This window comes from Macaca fascicularis, chromosome 11 (genome assembly GCF_037993035.2).
Source record: "Macaca fascicularis isolate 582-1 chromosome 11, T2T-MFA8v1.1".
NCBI lineage: Eukaryota > Metazoa > Chordata > Mammalia > Primates > Cercopithecidae > Macaca > Macaca fascicularis.
The window spans coordinates 72,134,981-72,155,091 of record NC_088385.1 but is presented as its reverse complement, the minus strand read 5'-3'; the positions used below and the strand labels follow the sequence as shown (position 1 = coordinate 72,155,091).

General features: G+C 36.3%; 1 protein-coding gene across 3 annotated transcripts in view; it reads right to left on the bottom strand.

The window, feature by feature from the left end:
• The window catches only part of MSRB3 (methionine sulfoxide reductase B3), a 195,551-nt gene that overhangs the window by 123,692 nt on the left and 51,748 nt on the right, over window positions 1-20,111 (bottom strand). The gene's annotated exons all lie outside the window — the stretch shown is intronic.

Below are 20,111 nucleotides of genomic sequence, written 5' to 3'. Positions count from 1 at the left end.
AGAATATATGCGAACTCTTTGAATTATCTCAATTTTTCTGTAAATAGAAAACTGTTCTAAAAAATGAAGTCTATTTTTAAAAAGCCAAAGAAGATAGGCTCATAATAATTCAGGTCAAAGAGGGTAAAGATGATGGTGGCTTAGACTAGAGCAGTAGCAATGGGTATGAAGAGGAGTCAGACTCAGAATATATTTTGAAGGTGCATAGAGCAAAATGCATTGGTAGACTAGATATGGGAGGTGAGGGAAATAATAGTTAAAGATGACTGAGAGGCTCTTCGTTCCAGTAACTCAGTGGATAATGAGTAGTATCTTCATTTAGTATATGGGGAAGAAATGAAGGAGGAGTAAGTTTTGTTCCTTTGGAGTCATTTGCCACCTCAATTTGTTCCTTATTCCTGGTTTATTCTCGTGAGCTACTAGGATCAATAAGAAAACTTCAAGCTGCATGGTCCCACACAGGATATTAGATTCATATAATTTTCTTGTTTTTAAAAAAATCATAAGGATACTAAAAGCCTACTTTATAATAGAATAGTATATAATTGCCTTGAAAAGAGATAGAATAAAATGTTTCTTGACCTAACTTGGGGACAGAAAATCAGTACTAAACCACTTGTTCCCTGGGCCCAAATCAATAATTCAAGAACACGTATGATTATCTGAATTACATTAACCTTTTGAAAAGCACAATTGAAGAATGTGGAAATCTATACTTTTAAGTTCTCCAGATAATCCTGAGAACCACTAACCTGGATGTTCTTTTAAAGCTAAGAAAATCTCACCTATTTAAAATAGAGCATTCTATCTTTCTAATTACTCCAAAGTAACTTTTTGCCTAATAAGGAAGTGAAATATGTCCCCTCACCAAAATCCCACAAATCACCACTAAAGAACTTACTCATGTAACCAAGTACCACCAGCTCCCCAATAAACTATGGAAATTTTTTTTTTTTTAAAGTCCCCTCACATCGTATAAACTTTCACATTGAAAAGTTTTTAAACAGCACTGTTATAAAGTTGTCTTTGTGAGAAGCAATGAACTAAGCACCAAACAAGTGAAAATCCATCAGAAAAAGACCCAGGCCCAGGGCAAAAAATAATACATTTGCTACTTTCTTAGTGAACTTATTAAAACTATTATTTTATTTTACAGCTATTGTCTCTGCACACACGAATCAAATTATAAAACCTTAGATTCCATTGATTACTCAGTCAGGGCCAACAGACCACCTAAAATGATTCATCACTAAAAAGATAAATTTCCTGTGGTCAGTAAAATTATACCATAGTAAGCCCCCAAGCAAAACTAATAAGAAAGACAAATATTCAGTATCAAGAACCCTTCCTTCAAATCTGGAAACCACGAAAAGAAGTTCACTGGAAGGTCTAAACATTCATTAAGTCATAGTCAGTCAAGAGCATTTATGGAGTGCTCACTATGTGCAAAGCACTCTATTTAAAGGAAGAGGTCTTGCTTAAAGTATCCATAATTCAGCCCATAAAGCCCTTTATAGTGTAAGATCAACAGTTTGAACCTCAATGAAGAGCAAATGGATAGCTCGTTCATACTGAAAGATGCAGGTGTATTTGGTCAGTCAGTGCTGCTGGATATTCTTAAGTTCAATGGGTCTTTGCAGTCTGTGTAAATTCAGACTTCTGGGTGGTCTTCCAGAGCAATCTCAAAGAGGGCATACCACAGAGGTACTGGAGTTAATTTATGCTTATGCAGACTATGAGTCATGCGACTGCCATTAACACTATATACTTGAGTACATAGAAGTAAAATGTGCAAATCTCCAGCAGCATAAAGTAAGCTTCCTTAGAACAAAAAAAAATTGCAACTAGAATGACCACTGAAAAACAAATCAAGACATGAATGAACAAAAGTGTAGGTTGTTTCAAGTGCAATGCAACATAATGAAGATGAAATATAAACAGCAGAAGGAATCATGGTCAGCCAACTTATGGTTATGAAATACAGTACTGATAAACCAAATGGAGTTAGTTATCTGGTTTGACCTTAATGGAGTCTCAGTCTCCTTTGTCTACTTACTGGTGGTGATAAGCAGCAGCAACATGTTCGAATAGAGAAAATAACAGCATCACTAATGAGAACAGCCATATATTGAACTCCTACTCTAGGCAAGCATACTTGACACTAATACACAAGCAAAGAAACTAGTTAATCCAAAAAACGGAATACTAAAAACTAATCTCATAGATGGACAATTATTAATCAAAAAAATCTAACACAATTATTCATCTAAAAAAATTCCTATCCCCCAGAAGGAGAAAAAGTAAACTCCTTTTCTAAAGTTTATTCTACCTGTTCTTTAATCTCTTTCCCTCATTTCTAGCACCTTAAATTCATCTCTCTGTACACCTTTCTTCAATTTATTCAAAAAACTAAAATTTTTCCTTGAATCCACTTTCCCTCCTATTATAAGGAGTTAGTTTTACCACTCCTACTCTAACTATAGTAGCATAACTATAATGACTACATTTTCCGGAATAATTCCAATTTTAAATATTTTAATACGTTGTCTCCATTTCAGCTTGTGGTTTGAAAACATGAGATTGCATCCTAACATCTTCAAAATCTTACTTTCACTACTACTTCTACTAAAATTGCCTTTTCTAAATTTTCTAATATTGCCAACTCAAATGACTGGTTCTTATTCTCGTGAGTCTCTGCAGCATTTGACTGCCTTATTCAACCCTTCCATGAAACTTACACTCTAACTTTGGCCTTTGTAGTAAACTTAAATATCCTTATCTACTTTAGCATTTCCTACGTGTGTTATCAGGAACATTAGCTTCAAAACATTTCCTCAATTAAAAAAATGTTCTGTGTTGAAAAAATTTTGAAAGTGCTACATATATTTTACTCCTGGAGCTCTACAATGAACATTAGTGTGTTGTAGGCTCCATGAGTTTTATGATAAAGCAACTATTTATTTTAATTCGGTGTTTCCCAATGAGCCATCTTTTATTTCCCTAGTCCATGGCACTCATTTTTGTCACAGAACACAATATTAACATGTCCTGGAACTAGCATTATGTAGATGTAATGGTCTGATGAAACAAATATTCAATGGAACACACTTTGGGGAAGACTCATATACCTGAAATTTTATGTTCAAATCTCAAATATATCAGGCTTCCAAAACTGAATTCATCATCTTCCTTTCCAAACTAGGTTTTAAACATCAAATTAATCTTTAGGAATAGCTTCTCACCAATCTCACATTCAGACAGTTGATAAATCTTTTCAGCTCTCCATGCCTGTTGTTTGTACTGTTTGTTGCATGACCTCTGACATCACTGTAAGGCAGGGCTTCCTTAACCTTCACCTGGACTCATGGGAACCAAGCATAAGAACTATGGGAGAGTTTAAAAAGAAAATTCTGGAATCCACCATAATCTTTTACATCAGAACTTTGAGGAGAGGCTTGGAAGGTATGGTTCTAATGGACAGTGAGGTTTGCAAACTACTGAAGTAGACCCTGACAGCTCTACGACTTTTCCCCTTGAGCTAAGCCTTTTCAGTTCTCTCCATTGTCATTTCAAAGTGACATGGTTTTGAGTCTCCTTAGCATCAGTTGCTCTTCTCTGAATGTAGCTTTTTGCCCAATGGGGAAGTAAAAAAAGTCCCTTCACACTGTATAAACTTCCACACTGAAAAGTTTTTAAGCATTACTGTTACAAAGCTGTCTTGGTGGGAAGCACTGAACTAAGCACCAACAGGTAAAAATCTAGAAAAAGACCCCGTTCTGGGCAAAAAAATAATACACATACCACTTTATGTCTATAAATCTTTTAAAGTGAGGGTCTCATATTGAACCACACAGTGCTCTGGATATAGGCTGGCCACTTAGTAAGCTATTACAACTATCAATTATCCATTGTCTCCTGAGTTTCTCTAGATCTCTTTCTACTCTAAATAAGCAAAATCGCTCTCTTCCCCATCCCATCCCTGCAGCAAATTATTACTAGTTATCATCAACACCAATCGGCAATAACCATAACTAACCCAGAATATGACCATAAACAGAATATGATGCAGTAAACAAACAAACCTTACCAGAATTTTAAAGGAATACTCACCTAATAGATCTCCAGTCTCTATTCCAATAAGCAGCATGCCTCCTTTTCACTGATGAACCTTTGTTCTGAAAACTGCTATGTATACCAATCCTTACACTGTTTAATATCAATGCTTCACATGTACAGTGTTTTTTCCACTTACAAAACATTTCAACATTATTTACTTAATCCTCTCAAAAGTTCTTGTGACAAGGGTATTATCCTCATGTTACAAACGAGGAAATTAAGGCTCATAGAGGTTAAGTAGCTTATTCAAAGTCACACACAGTAAAGTGGGGAAAGTTGTGACTTTAACTTCACATGTATTGCACCTAATCATAGCTTTTTCCACTTTAAAATCCAAGTATAGTCATTGGCCATCATCAGAAAATTAGCACCAATTAACACCAGAGTGTGATAGCTACCAGATGGTGAATTACTCAGCAAAAAGAAGAATCAGCCAGAATACAGGGAAGCATTATAACATAATAGTGAGCCGGGGAAGGGTGCCTTAGGGGCCAGACAGACATGAATCTGTGTCCTAGCTCCATCTCTTACTACCTGTGTTACCTTGAGCATATTACATACCTTTTGTGAGCTTTGATTTTCTATTTAAGTCATAAAAAATAAAGGAGACAATTTTCTTTAAAGTGCTTAGCAAAATGCACGGTAAGTTATCAACCAATGGTGGCTTTAAAATATTCTCAATGTTAAAATATTCAAACATGATAAACAGTTAATAAAATCAATCCGTTTGAAAATAAATGCAGATCTAACTTTGGTGTCGCGCCCTTCATCGATTGCCTCTAGGCTTCTGGGAACAGGACAGTGTAAGTGCTACAGGAACATGGAAGATAGTCATGAGGAGGGAGAAAATTTGAAACCAGAAGGTTTGAGCAGTTTAAGCTTCCGGTGGCTACCTTTCATTAGGATGTCATCACCATTAACAGTCACTTAGGGATAAAAAAGAAAAGAAGCAGCAACAACCTAGAAGAGATGGCAGTGGGCAAAGTATCTACCACGAATGTGAGTAGATGGGCAACATGGATTTTGGCCTTTAAAAATAAATGTAGAATTACATTCTAATTCATTCCTTCAAATTATTATTGGGAAAAGATAAATTTTGTAATAGAGAGATGATGTGTTTAAAGTCAGTTTTTAAAATAAATTGTTCAGTGTTTGTAACACATTGAACAAAGGTAATATTAAAATATTAGTGTCTTTCTGATACCCTATAAATACTTGCTAATTTTAAAAAAACTTAAAAGTACAGATTTTGAAAATCACCTATAATTGCACCATCCAGAGACAACTACTGTTAACATTTGGTACAAAACCTTTTAAACTATTTCATATGCATATATTTATAGGTATGCATATTTTATAAATATGGGATCATATGTTAATACTCTTTTAGACTTATAAATGTATTTTAAATCTCTTTCCAGATAATTAAATTTTCTTTTGCACTATTATTTGAAATGTCAGATATATTTTCACCATATGGCTTATTTACATAGACCCCTATTTTGGACATTGAAATTATTTTTTGCTATATAAGAAGAATGATTAAGAACATTCTCGTAGCTATATCTTTATGCATAAAAATGATTCTTGGAACAAGTTCCTAGAAGTGTAATTGCTAGACCTATGGCATGCAGAATTCTAAGACTTTTAAATAATTTATTACACTGCTATCCAGAAAGGCACTACCAATTCACACTCTACCCTGCAGTAGAAAGTGTTAATTTCCTATGCTCTGATCAATACTTAATTTGACAATTTGGAAATCTTCACTAATTTGGTAGGTGAAAAATTATTCATCCTTTTACCTCATTTTTTATTATTAATAGGTGAAAGATTTTTCCTAAGTTTGTGGATCATATGTATTTCTCATTCTGAAAAGTATCTGTTTATATCTTCTGCCCATTTTTCTGATGTTTGTCTTTCTCAGTTGATTTTGATATGAATCTTTTGTCCATCAAATGGGTTGGGTTGCATATGTATTTCCCAGTTTGCTTTTTGGTCACTGCTGGGTTTTTTTGTCTGTCTGTCTGTTTACAATATACTCTCTGGTGTTTATGAGCTCTAGAAATGTAAAATATTTAGTAGTCCAATCCAATGTCTTTTACCTTTTTATTTCTGCTTTGGGAATCTTGTTTAGAAATGCCTATATCACCCCAATGTTATACAAGTTCCCACTTACATTTTCTCCTAGGACTTGTTTTGTCATAGTGTTGAGTGGTGAGAGACAACAGAAAAAAACACTTTGGTTTTTCTTCTATACCCTTACAAATGGCTTTTTAGATTTGATGAAACATAGTATTAATTTATACTAAGAGGTTTTTTAATTAAAGAATACATTTTGAATGTGTATAAAAATCTCTTATGAGTACATATAAAATGATTATAGTTTTCCTAAGATGTCCCAGTATTGAATCATTTGTACATCCCTGAAATAAACCTTACCTTGTCATGACATGTTACTTACTCAACATATTGCTATATTCCTTTTACTAACATTTTATTTAAGATTCGTACATCTATTTTCTTTTTTATTTTTAATTTTTGTGGATCTATAGCAGGTATATACTTATGGGTTACCTAAGATATTTTGATACCAGCATACAATGCATAATTACCACATCGGGGTCATTACTGCAAGCATTTATCCTTTGTTTCAAGCAATCCAATTATACTCTTTTAGTTTTTTTTTAATGTACAATTATTTTTTGCTACAGTCTCCCTGCTGTGCTAGTAAATACTAGGTCTCACTCAGTTTTTCAATTTTTTGTTCTTTATAACTATTTTTTGTACCGTTTAACCATCCTCCCTTTCCCCCAACTGTTTCAGCCTCTGGTAACCATCCTTCTACTCTCTCTCTCCATGAGTTCAACAGTTTTAATTTTTAGCACCCACAGATACGTGAGAACATGTGATGTTTGTCTTTCTGTGTCGGGCTTATTTTACTTCACATAATGAACTCCAGTTCCATCCATGTTGTTGCAGATAACTGAATCTCATTTTTATGGCTGAATACTACTCCATTGTGTATATGTATCACATTTTCTTTATCTGTTCATCTGTGATGGACACTTAGGTTGCTTCCAAATCTTGGCTGTTGTGATCAGTGCTGCAATAAAATGTGAGTGCATTTTATTTTCATAAATCAGATTGCTCTGTAGTTTTTCTTTGATTGAATACCTTTTTATCAGATCTTGGTTTTAGGGGTACTTTACATTTGTCAATAAGTTGATAAGAGTTATTCTGTTTTCTTTAATTGACACAGTTTATAATAGCATAGGAATAATTTATTTTTGTGATAACTCAATTTCTTCTGAGGCTGCTGGTCTATTCAGGTCTTGTAACTCTTTCCGAGTCAAATTTTGTATCTTATTTTTTTTTAGAAAATTACCCATCTCACTGAGATTTTTAATTTATTATACTTGGATTATACATAGTATTCTCTTACATTAAAATAGTTTTTTTCATCTCTTTGGTTTTAGCTTATTCTCATTTCTAGTGTTTTATATTCTTCCTCCTTTCTTTCTTAACAGAAATGGTCTAACTTGACATAAATGGTCAACTTTATCAGTCTTTTCAGAGATCAATCTCTTGAATTTATTTAACAGTTCTACATTTTTTATTTTTCATGTTAATTTATCTGGATGTTTTTAAGATTTTCTCCTTGCCTTTGATTTTCAGCAGTATGATAACAAGATATGGTTATTCATCCGGTTTCAGATTTCAAGCACTTTCTCAATCTGTAACTTGATGTTTCTTTCTAAGCTTGACAGTTTGAGAAAATTCTTGGTAATTATCCCTTCAAATATTGCTTCCTTCCCATCTTCTTTTCCCTCCCTTTCTGTGGCTCTAATTATATCCATGTTATAACTGAAACATATTTCTTATCTATATTTTTTTCTTGCTCTCCTAGCTTCAGTCTGGATATTTTCTACTAACCTGTTTTTTGCTGTTGCTGTCTGCCAGTCCTACTTTCTTGTGTGTTTAATATGCTGTTAAATTTATCTATTGTGTTTATACTTTCAGTTATTGCATTTTTCAGCCTTAAAACTACTTAATTTTTTACAACAGAGTCCAGCTTTCTGGTGAAATTCTCCATCTTGTCATCTATGATATATTAATCACAGTTATATTAAAGCCTAACTTAAATATCTGTATATCTGGGCCATGTATAGACCTGTTGGTTTTGTCAATTTATTTCCCTTGATCCTGTACTTTGGTATGCCTGGTAATTTTTTATGAATGCCAGGCTTTGTGCATGAAAAATTGCACTCCAGATAATTTAATCTTCTTGCAGAGAGGGTTCATCCTCTGATAGCTCTCTGATAGCCAGCTAGATTGGGGAAAGGAGGTGGAAGATCACCTTAATCTATTTGGGGACTGAGCTGACTTGAGGTTGGATTGCAGGTTTTGTTAAGTTTGGTCTACCTTTTGTTTGCCCCCATTACAGTGGTGTGCTGAAGCTTGGGAGAACCTATTGTTATCATTTAAAGAACCTGTTGAGCCAGTTGCTAAACATAGCCATTATTAAAAATAAATTATGTACATTTATAATTAAATGAATTATATTAAAAACAAAGATAATAAATATTCAAAATTCATCACTTCCCAGTTATTTAACTACATTATTTACAACTGTCATATCTGTATTACAGAAATACTATGTAACGGTGTTACCAAACATCTCTTCCCAACCCCACATTTAGTGATGTCATATTTGTACTTGAAATAGCCCACAGTGGAAGTATTTGCACCACAGAAATCAGAAAATACTAAAAGTCAGTGTTTGATTTATTATTTGTTGATTTACAGCTAGATTTACCATTCTGTTGGTTGTCTAGCTCAGTTGCTCTCAACAAGAGACAATTTTGTCCCAGGGAATATTTGAGAATGTCTGGAGGAATTTGTGTTTGTCACAACTGCGGAAGAAGTGGGGACAATGCTACTGGCATCTAGTGGAAGGTCAGAGATGCTACTAAACATCCTACAATGCATAGGGCAGCTCCCCGCCACAAAGAATTGTCCATCCCAAAATGTAAATAGAGCTGAGGTTGAGAAACACCTGTCTATTCATATGTCTGCTTCTTAGTAGTATGTCTCTGTCTGGAATGTCTGGAAGCTGTTTTTTGTTTTGTTTTGTTTTTTTGGTTTTTTTTTTTTGAGACAGAGTCTTCCTCTGTCGCCAGGCTGGAGTCAAGTGGCACAATCTTGACTCACTGCAACCACCTCCCAGGTTCAAGCAATTCTCCTGCTTCAGCCTCCCGAGTAGCTGGGACTGCAGGTGCATGCCGCCACACCTGGCTAGTTTCTTCTCTATTTTAATAGAGACAGGGTTTCACCATGTTGTCCAGGCTGGTCTCGAACTCCTGAGCTCAGGCAATCTGCCTACCTCAGCCTTCCAAAGTGCTAGAATTACAGGCATGAGACAGCGCGCCCAGCTTGGAATCTTTACCTCTCTTCTCATGCCTAGAATTGGCAAACGCCTGGAGGAAAAAGGTGGACATTTTATCCCATTTTCTTTTATTGATTTTGTTGTTATTTTTCCAGCATTTTGAGATGAAGATTTAGTTTCATTATTTTTAACCTTCCTTATATTTGATAATAAAAAGGCTTGACTATGAATTTTTCTTTTAATGTAGTTTTGGGTGGTTGACCCTATTTTTTGTGACTTTTTGGTCTATGTACTGTTTTGTTGTTAAAGATTGTAGCCATAGACATCGTCATCACTCCCTTAGGTGAGACAGGTAGAACTCTACAGATGCAAGCAATGCTATTGTTGTAATAAGCATCTACTGAAAGTAAGTTCCAGAGGTAGTATATTAAAAACAAAGATAATAAATATTCAAAATTCATCCCTTCCCAATTATTTAACTACATTAGACTACATTATTTACAACTGTCATATCTGTATTACAGAAATACTGTGTAATGGTGTTACCAAACATCACTTCCCAATCCCACATTTAGTGACGTCATATCTGCACTTGAAATAGCCCACAGCAGAAGCATTTGTACCACAGAAACCAGAAAATACAAAAAAAAATTATTCAGAAAACATGGTAGGGGATTAATAATTATGGGAATCCATTACCAAGTATCTATCTACATTTCCACCATTTTAGTGTCAACTTGAATCATTTTATTCTGCTGTTATTCTTATCAGGATTATATTGCATTTATTTAACAAATAGTCAAGTACCTAGGATTTGCAAAATCCAATGCCCATGTAATGGAGTAGAGGTGGGGACTACAAAAGTCCTACATCATAACCTATTATCTCAAAAAGTTTATAGTTTTGTTGGCGAGAGAGATTTGCAAATGATGAATGTATTAAAACTCTCAGTTACTCATGTAAGTCACACAATTTGGAGAATTTAAAATCCACACTAAAATGTTTTTAAATTATTAAACAGAAACCAGAAACATTTTGGATGAGATGGATCACTGTGTCAAATAATATATTATAAAATATGCAATAATGTTGACATCAAAAGCCAATTATACTGACTTATTTTGAGAACTTAAGATTTGCATGCTGTTTATGGTTTATTGTGTACATTTATTTAAAGGGGCAGTTTTTACAAATCTTACTTTATACTTCCATCTTTATATCTTTTCTAGCATGTTTCTGTGATCCTTTCCTTTGATATGATAGGGTTATGAATTAGAAAGAGTTGATGTTAGTCTCATTATTTAATAGTTGAGAAAAATGAGATAGAACATTAAAATAACTTGCCTATGGTTATGCAACAAATCTGTATTGAAACTTTTTTTTTTTTTTTTTGAGATGTAGTCTCACTCTGTCACCAGGCTGGAGTGCAGTGATGTGATCTCAGCTCACTGCAATCTCTGCCTCCCAGGTTCAAGTGATTCCCCTGCCTCAGCCTCCCAAGTAGCTGGGACTACAGGCATGCACCACCATGCCCAGCTGATTTTTGTAATTTTAGTAGAGACGAGGTTTCGCCATGTTGGTCAGGATGGTCTTGATCTCTTGACCTCATGATCCACCCGCCTCAGCCTCCCAAAGTGCTGAGATTATAGGCGTGAGCCACCGCGCCCGGCCTGTGCTAAAACTTTTGAGACACCATGTTTCCAACTGGTGAGCTGGATGGCTTCTATCTTTGTTTGACAATGTCATGTGATGGGTTCTTTATTCACGTATAAAACATACTGAAGACATCTATCTGATTAAAATTTGTGCAATTCTCAATAACTATTTTTCAATAAAAGAATTATTCATTTACAAAAAAAGCTTTGTGAATTATCTCAGAAGTACTTGCTAAAACTTGTACATGATTTTTTATAAACTGCCTTTAAGTAATTTCAAAGTTTGTAAACTGGAATAATATTAATTTTCTGACTCATGTTTATCAAACAAGATAAATGTACATGAATTACAGTTAAAAGTTTTCTCTATTATGTTTCCCAGTTTATTCTAACTATCCATTCTAATTCACTGTGAAAAATGTAATCCATTTGGAAAATTAACTAAAGAACTAAGATTGTTATTTAGGTTATACGAGGCAAGGTAAGATTGTTCTTCCCTCACTTTCCTTTCCCCAAATAATACACACACACACCTTCACACACCTAGGTATTTTATATGTATGTATTGCTTCAGTTCTTTTCCATGTGTATATAACTTTTAAAAAAGAAAAATGCAGTTATAATTATCTTTGTATAGTGTTATACTTTGAATCATGCCTTGCGATAGTTTTCTAGTTTCTCAAATGGAGTTGTTCTTTCCTTTTCTTATGCCATGCTTTTAATGTTCTTTTCTTTCTTCTAAAGTCATGCTTTGGCTATGTTTTTACTCCCTGTCTCAAGTAAGTTCTTTTTTTCCAATCCAGCTGTGGTCTTTCTCTGAGTTTTCAGTTGAGTTGAAGATGGAAAAGTAACTGTCTCTATTACAAATACTTTTCCTAAAAATCATTGTATGGGGACAAGCCAGGAAGGGTCAGTGGGCTGAGAGAAGTCAATTTTATATTCTCTTCAAAATAATATATTACTTACTCAGCTATAACACAACTTTAAGTAAGCCACCACTCAGAACTCTAGTTTATTTCAGAACAGTTTCTTTATACTGGAAAGCTTTCTTTATTAAAGGATTTTGAATAAGGTGAGAGGCAATTCAAATCTTTTAAAATTCAAGTAAAATGTACTTTGTTAGAGGTTAAGAAACATTTTCTGGAATTATGAGCAATTTCCAGCTAGAGTTTCACAAAAAGAAAGCCTAAGTTAAATTTATGTTACTCTCCCTAACAGAATTCCACAGCGACTGAAATGGTTGGTAAATATCATAAACAGAGTTTTAAAAGGGTTCAGGAGACAGGATTTGAATGGAGAGGAAAATGGGAAAACTCTATCTTCTCATTGTGCTCTTACATCCTCCCCCACCACACATACATACACACAAAATTGCATCACAGAGGGAAACGTTCATGTTGAAAGTGTCTTTTAGTGGTGAATGGAATAGGATGCATGGAGTAGCACAGTTGAGTGAATTGTGTGTGGCACTGGACTGGAATTTCCTCAGTGAAAGGGCATATGTTCTTAAAGAGCTGAAAAATGGCTTAAATTTTCTGGTAGCCTAAAATAAAATTGCACAGGAGGCTCATGTGAAATGTAGCATGTGTGAACAGTCTTGCAGCAGAGTTCCATTTGAAATGTAGCAACACAGCTGGAGCTGTGACTCATCACACTAATATCCACTGTTAACAGACAGACTCTGTCTAATAAAGCCTGTACTTTCTCACATTGTAAGGATTTTTTAGGCTGCTGTGATAGTATGATATGTTCCCCAAACTTGGACAGGTCACTCGTATTTAACATTTGTTGAATACCTGGCATATCCGAGGCATTTTTCTGCATTTAGTTTTTACACCTGTTTGGTGTTATTTACCCCATTTTACAGGTGATGAATCTGAGATCACACATCTGGCCTGATATTCAGCAGGCACCACTAGCTGCTGTTAGCCAGTGCCTGTTCTGATTGTTTGATGAAGATGAAGGGACACAGAAATTTCCAATAGTAAGACAGACATTTACAATAGTTCGTGTCAGTTGGCATCAACCTTCTCAAAAAATGTAGAGAGAGGATTTAAAAAAAAAAAAAAAAAGACAGTGAAAATTTGGAATGCAGCTATTTGAGAAAATGGGAGTCAATAAGTGAAAATAAAATGACCTCCCAGTTTCAATTACTAAAATCTTGCCCATAAATCCAGCTGCTGCCCTAGCTCCCAGATGTTGAATGGCCTGATGACTTCCTGAACATTGGCTCCATTTGCCTGTCAGGATTCCAAGGGACTTCCCTAAGGATAGATAATAACCTGCCTGAAACTGAGTCCTTCTTGACGACCTGCCATGATGGATCTCATTACATTTGTGCTAGCCCTTCCCACATTGAGACACTTTTCAATTTTCAACTTAAGTACTTAAATACTATGACAAACAGATTTTTCAAACAATTGAGAGATGTATGTATGTGAGTGTGTGCATGTTTGTTTGTGGTCCATTTGTTCCAATGATGCTAAGCGAAATAACCAAAAGTGATTAAAATGAAATATTAAAATTTCATTCTACTGTAATTCTTTAACTTACTTCTTTTTTAAATGTTTGAGTGCTACTATTGCAAATCCATTTGTATACTGGCTGTGTGATCTTCACAAGTTACTTATCCTCTCTCAGTTTCCTCATCTATAAAATGTGTTGTTGTGAAAATTAAATGAGTTCATATACATGAAGCACTAAGAACCACGCCTGGCATATGGTAAGTGCTGTATAAGTGTTAGCTATTGTTTTAGCATTATTATCATTATCATTAGTGAATCTATAGAAAATGAGCTATTCAGTGCAAGGCCTGCTGAATAAGTGTATACAAAATATTAAAATGTCCTATGTGGTTCTTCAAGGTCTCAAACAAAATTATCAGAAGCTGATTGGACATGCATAGTGTTGAAGTTTATCAGCTAATAAGGAAAAAGAAGAGTTCCCACTGACGCTGTTAATTAACTTCCCTATTTCCTTCTTTTTTCACTCCCAGAATCTATCTTCTGCACTGTTATGGCTTACATCTCATTTTCATCATGCTATTACCTTATTCAAAATTTCTTCACTATCTATCTAACAAAGTTCAGATATGCATGTGATCAACAACTAAGTATTTGGTGATCACTATGTAGCCAGGGGCTATAAATACACATATGACTGAGGTATGGCCTTGCCATTGTGAAATTCACTCCTAGAGGGCAGACAAGCACATAGGCAGATAATTATAAAACAAAGTAGAAATTGCAATGATGGAAGTGCATTCAAAGTGCTATGGAGCAGAGATGAGGGATACCCAAGTTCACACTAGAAGGATCAGATAGGGCTTTATGGAGGAAAAGATTCCAAGGCTTAAAAGATTTCTAGTAGGAATTTAGATGCCTTCTCTGGCATCCAAGGACTTCCTTAATTGGCCCCCTGTAACTCCCCAGCCATATCTCCCATTACTCCCAACATAACCCACCTGCCCACTCCTATTGGACTAGTGTTCCATGTCCTTGGAAAATCCACTTTTGATCCTGTCTCTGATACCTCTTTTCATATGGCATTCTCTACTAGGCATCCTCCACCTGGGAAAAACTGAACCCCTCTCTTGGCCTGGTAAAGTGTGTTCTCATCTCTTCCATGAAATCTTGCCTGACTGTGATGTAGTCATATTCCTTCCTATTATATATAAACGCACTTCACACAGGCACATTCAGAGAGACACTAGCATTATTTTGTCATATTTTATAATGGTTTGTTGTGTTTTTCTTACTATGCCAAAAAAGTAAGTATGTTGAGGAAAAAAAAATTTCATAAATTTATTTTATTTATTCTACAATACCTAGGAAAGTGTCAACCAAAGCAAAATATAAATGGTCAAAAATACTTTCTGAATTATTTTCCCAGTGCTTTCTTTGGTTTATCTAATGTGCAATAAATTCACTTTATGAAGTTTTAAAAGTTCAAATAACCAGAGGAGAAAACATTCTTACTTCTGTCAGTTAATTTACTAACTGAAAGTCAGTAGTACTATATGAGAAATAAACTAGCTTGGTAAAATTTGTGAATGTGAAGAAAATGTGAACCATGGAATAAATTATACATTTGGTTTATAAGAAGGTTGTGAATGAGGTTCTTGTACTTGGTAAGCAGCAAGAAAGCAGTATATTGTTCAGAGAGGGAATGTATTTAGAGTACAAGTTTGAAAATGAAATGAGAATAATTGAATAGCCTTTTTTGTGAGGAAGTAAAATACACACAGCAGTCAAGTAAATGATGAGGATTATGCTCGTATGTGCATGCACACACACATATACTTTAAGTGTGAATAAAATAACAGAAATAGCAGTGGGGGAAATGATCTTTTCATAATGATTAGATACTTCATATTCAGCACTGTTCTTATTTCTTCTCTTTTATCTATTTCCCTCCCACTATTATTTGTCATATGGTTCGTCTAGTTAATTTGTTCTGTCTGGTTTTCTACCCTCACTCCTTTCTAACAAACAGAAACTCCACACACACACATACACACACACATACCCCTCAATTGTTTCCTACACTTTTGTTCAAAGCATAAAACCAATTACCTACAGGGCCCCTGATAGTGACAACATTAATTTACCACACTAGTGAGTGGTTTTGAAACTTTTGCTCATGAACCCCTAAAATACTTTTGATATAAAAAAATAGACTTTTTGTGCCAGTTATCAAATAAAGTTAGAGCCTCTCACCTCTAAACCCATCTTCTTTGCCTGCTCTGCTAAAATGGGGCTGGGCCCTTTAAATATTTTTTTCTTTGTCAGCCAGCATGATGTTTAACTTTGCCAGCTGAGGGCACAGGAGGCAGACTCCAGGAGGAAAAGGCCTTTCCTTTCTGGTTTCGGGATGCTTGCTTAATAAGCTTCTCCAGTGCTTGCAGCATCTTTCACATCCAGATCCCACAGCCCATGCAGTTTCTCTGCTTGCAGGCTTTTGCAATGAGGGCAGCTTCTCTAGTGCCAGACTCCTGTTACATGACTGGATTCTCCTGCACCCATCTCCTCCCGTGTATGCAGCTTTTCCTGCAACCAACTCCTGCAGAGCACACAGCTCCTTCTGCCTCCAGCTTAGGTAGCATACTCTGCTTCCCAGCTACATGAGTGGCTTCTTCAGTGCCAGGTGCTGCTCTCTGTGCACAGCGATGAGCAGCAGCCAGAGGCCAGCAGCTTCCCCTGGCACTCCACTCAGATGGTTTGGTAGTGGAGCGTCTCCACTGAGACACCCTGCAGACTGCTTTCCCCAGCTTCCCAGAGGGTAAATTTCCAGCAAATTTCAGATTTCAGGAAAGCTCCAGCAAGTTGCACCATCATGGCACCATAACAACTTCTCTGATGTTTAGTGGCTACAGCCATACCCTCTTCAACAAGATTTAGTCCTCAGCCCTGTGTGTACGGAGGGGTGCAGAGGATTTCTTTGGCTGTCTATCTCAGTCCTAGGAGTCATGATTGTTTCTTATATCTGCTATTTCTGTATTCTTTAGATTTTCTCTTCATTTCTTACTACCCAACCCCTTATTACCACAATCCTCTCTTACAGTTCATAATTCTGTAAACCTTACTGTTCAAAATACTGTGTATTCTGTGTCCTGACTGGGTGCTGACTGATACATGCTTCCTCGTACTTTTTTTTTTTTTTTTTTTTTTTTTTTTGAGAGGGAGTCTTGCTCTGTCGTCCAGGCTGGAGTGCAGTGGCACCATCTCAGCTCACTGCAAGCTCCACCTCCCGAGTTTATGCCATTCTCCTGCCTCAGCCTCCCGAGTAGCTGGGACTACAGGCAACAGCCACCGTGCCCGGCTAATTTTTTTGTATTTTTCGTAGAGATGGGGTTTCACCGTGTTAGCCAAGATGGTCTCCATCTCCTGACCTCGTGATCCGCCCGCCTCGGCCTCCCAAAGTGCTGGGATTACAGGCGTGAGCCACCACGCCCAGCTCATACATTTTAAATTAAGTTAAAATGTCTTATCAGAAATTCTTTAAATTGCAGAAGATTAATTTTCTGGTGTTTTGTGTATTTTATACATACTTAAAATGTAGATTTGTCAAAACCTTAGAGATACATATTTAGATCACTGAGCAGATGAAGTCCTCCATATAATCTACAAAGCCAGTCCTCACTGTCAAATGAATCAACCAAATCAGATGTATTCCGTGTCTGAAAAAACGACTTCCATTTATTTCATTTTTGTTCGTTTGAAAAAAGATATGAGGTCGGGCGCGGTGGCTCAAGCCTGTAATCCCAGCACTTCGGGAGGCCGAGACGGGTGGATCACGAGGTCAGGAGATCGAGACCATCCTGGCTAACACGGTGAAACCCCGTCTCTACTAAAAAAATACAAAAAACTAGCCGGGTGAGTTGGCGGGCGCCTGTAATCCCAGCTACTCGGGAGGCTGAGGCAGGAGAATGGTAAACCCGGGAAGCGGAGCTTGCAGTGAGCTGAGATTCAGCCACTGTACTCCAGCCCGGGCGACAGAGCGAGACTCCCTCTCAAAAAAAAAAAAAAAAAAAAAATATGAATACATGTACTCATGGAAGCCTTCTCACTTAAGTAGGCTAGTAGAAAATGAATGGACAGACAGCAGATGGAGAGACAGACAAGCAGGCAGACAGGGAGGTGGACTGTGCTGTGCCAGGAGCCTTGCCAAGGTGAATATTACTTCACTTTTTTTTTTTTTTTTTTGACACAGAGTCTCCCTCTGTCACCCAGGCTGGAGTGCAGTGGCGCCATCTCAGCTCACTGCAAGCTCCGCCTCCCGGGTTCACGCCATTCTCCTGCCTCAGCCTCCCGAGTAGCTGGGACTACAGGCGCCCGCCACCATGCCCGGCTAACTTTTTATATTTTTTAGTAGAGACAGGGTTTCATCGTGTTAGCCAGGAGGGTCTCGATCTCCTGACCTCATGATCCGCCCGCCTTGGCCTCCCAAAGTGCTGGGATTACAGGCGTGAGCCACCGCGCCCGGCCCCCATTTCACTATTTTTTAGCAACACCTTTTGAACCTTGCTTTCAATGAGTCTCTTTAAAGTTCCCGAACTGTCATTTTGTTTGATGCCCTGGAGATTGTACCCCAGGGCAATACGTGGTAAGATCTGGGCTGGGTGAAAGATATGTCATCTTTTGTGAAGTGGGAGAAGGGTGTTCATGATAGAGGAAATAGGAGGAAGACCAGCCAACCACAGACATTCAGACATATCAGTTTCAGGAAAATGCACATACAGAAGTTGGCACTAGACCAATGAGCTACTCGACTACATTCTCCAGTGAAGGATACAGCAAGGAATTTTTTCCCAAAATAGACAAGAAAACAAGTAAAAAGAAGCAAACAATTAAAATTAGAAAAAAGTAGAATAAAAGTATTAAATCACATTCCTTATAAATGTGGAAAATAAAAGTTCTCCTTGTAAGTATAGAAGTAGATGAAATAGAGGCAATATCACATCAAATGTGAAACCTGACTCTCACTAGCATCTATGTTTGGATAAGAGTCTTGCTTTTAGGATTTGTGACTCAAAAATCTCACATGGGTTAAATCGTTCATTTACAGTGGTTCTGTTTCTTATTTAAAACAGTAAGTTTTCTTTAGATCCCATACTTTAGTGAATCACATGATAGGGAAGGGGATGGAGAATCTGAATCAAAAAGTAAAGGGGATGTGGCCAATTTTTACCATTTGGGATATTAACAAGTTTAACGTGGCTCAGCAAAAACTATCTTAAGTGTTATATCAACTATTATGACACAAGCTAAAGGTGTTGAAATATTATATAAGGAGTGTGTTTTCTGAGAGGAAATGGGTGACAATTTGAAGGGTCGGTTTTTTAACAGGAGGAATACATAAGAATTCAGAACAGATTCTCAACCAATGCTAATGTTCAATAAGGTTTGTGCAATGTAAGAAACGTTTTAAATCTTTTTTTTTTTTTTTAATTTCAAGGAAACCACTGTTTCCTGTTATTTCTGGAAAATCGGTAAATGCGGCTTTTTTAAAAGAAAAACACTTATGGAGAGATATTAAGTGTTTTAGCTATAAGTATCAGATCTTTGTTTATTTCCCTAAGAAACTCTGTAATTCTGTTTTAAATAAATGACATTTACTTTTTTTTTTTTTTTTTTTTGAGACGGGATCTTATTCTGTCACCCAGGCTTGAGTGCAGTGGAGCAGTCTTGGCTGACTGCAACCTCCGCCTCTCGGGTTCAAGTGATTCTCCTGCCTCAGCCTCCTGAGTAGCTGGGACTACAGGCACACACCACCACGCCTGGCTAATTTTTGTATTTTTAGTAGAGATGAGGTTTCACCATGTTGGCCAGGCTAATTTTGAACTCCTGACCTCAAGTCATGCACCCACCTTGGCCTCCCAAAGTGCTGGGATTACAGGCCTGGGCCACCATACCTGGCCAATGACATTTACTCCCAATTAAGGTTTCTGCCTTTTTATTCCCCCAAGTCAGCAACCCATGGGAAGCATAGGGCTTCTAGAATTTTCTCCCCCTAGATAAATAAATTTTCAGTAAAGATTTTCCTTTCTTGAATAACATCCATAATCTCCAGAATATACTATCTGAATGAACTATTTTAGTCAGAAAGTCCAGTGTGCTGCCTATTTTATGGTAAACTGTTGGGATCTTTAAAATAAAGATTTTGAAACTATGCAAAAACTGTTAACCTCATATTACATAATTTGCTTACCTATGTAAAGGTATGTTCCCATGTTACATTCAATACAGGTATTTCCCTTCATTGCAAAAGTATAATCTACTTGGTGGATATTATTCAATATGAAGGATATACATGAAGAACTTTTCATTATGTTCCAATAAATATTTAAGGCCATCATTTGAAGGTTTGAAAAATCAGTAAATGCATAAACATTTCTATGCTTGCCAAAATATCTTTCATAGCTCTGCTTAGCACCATGGTTATTAATATGA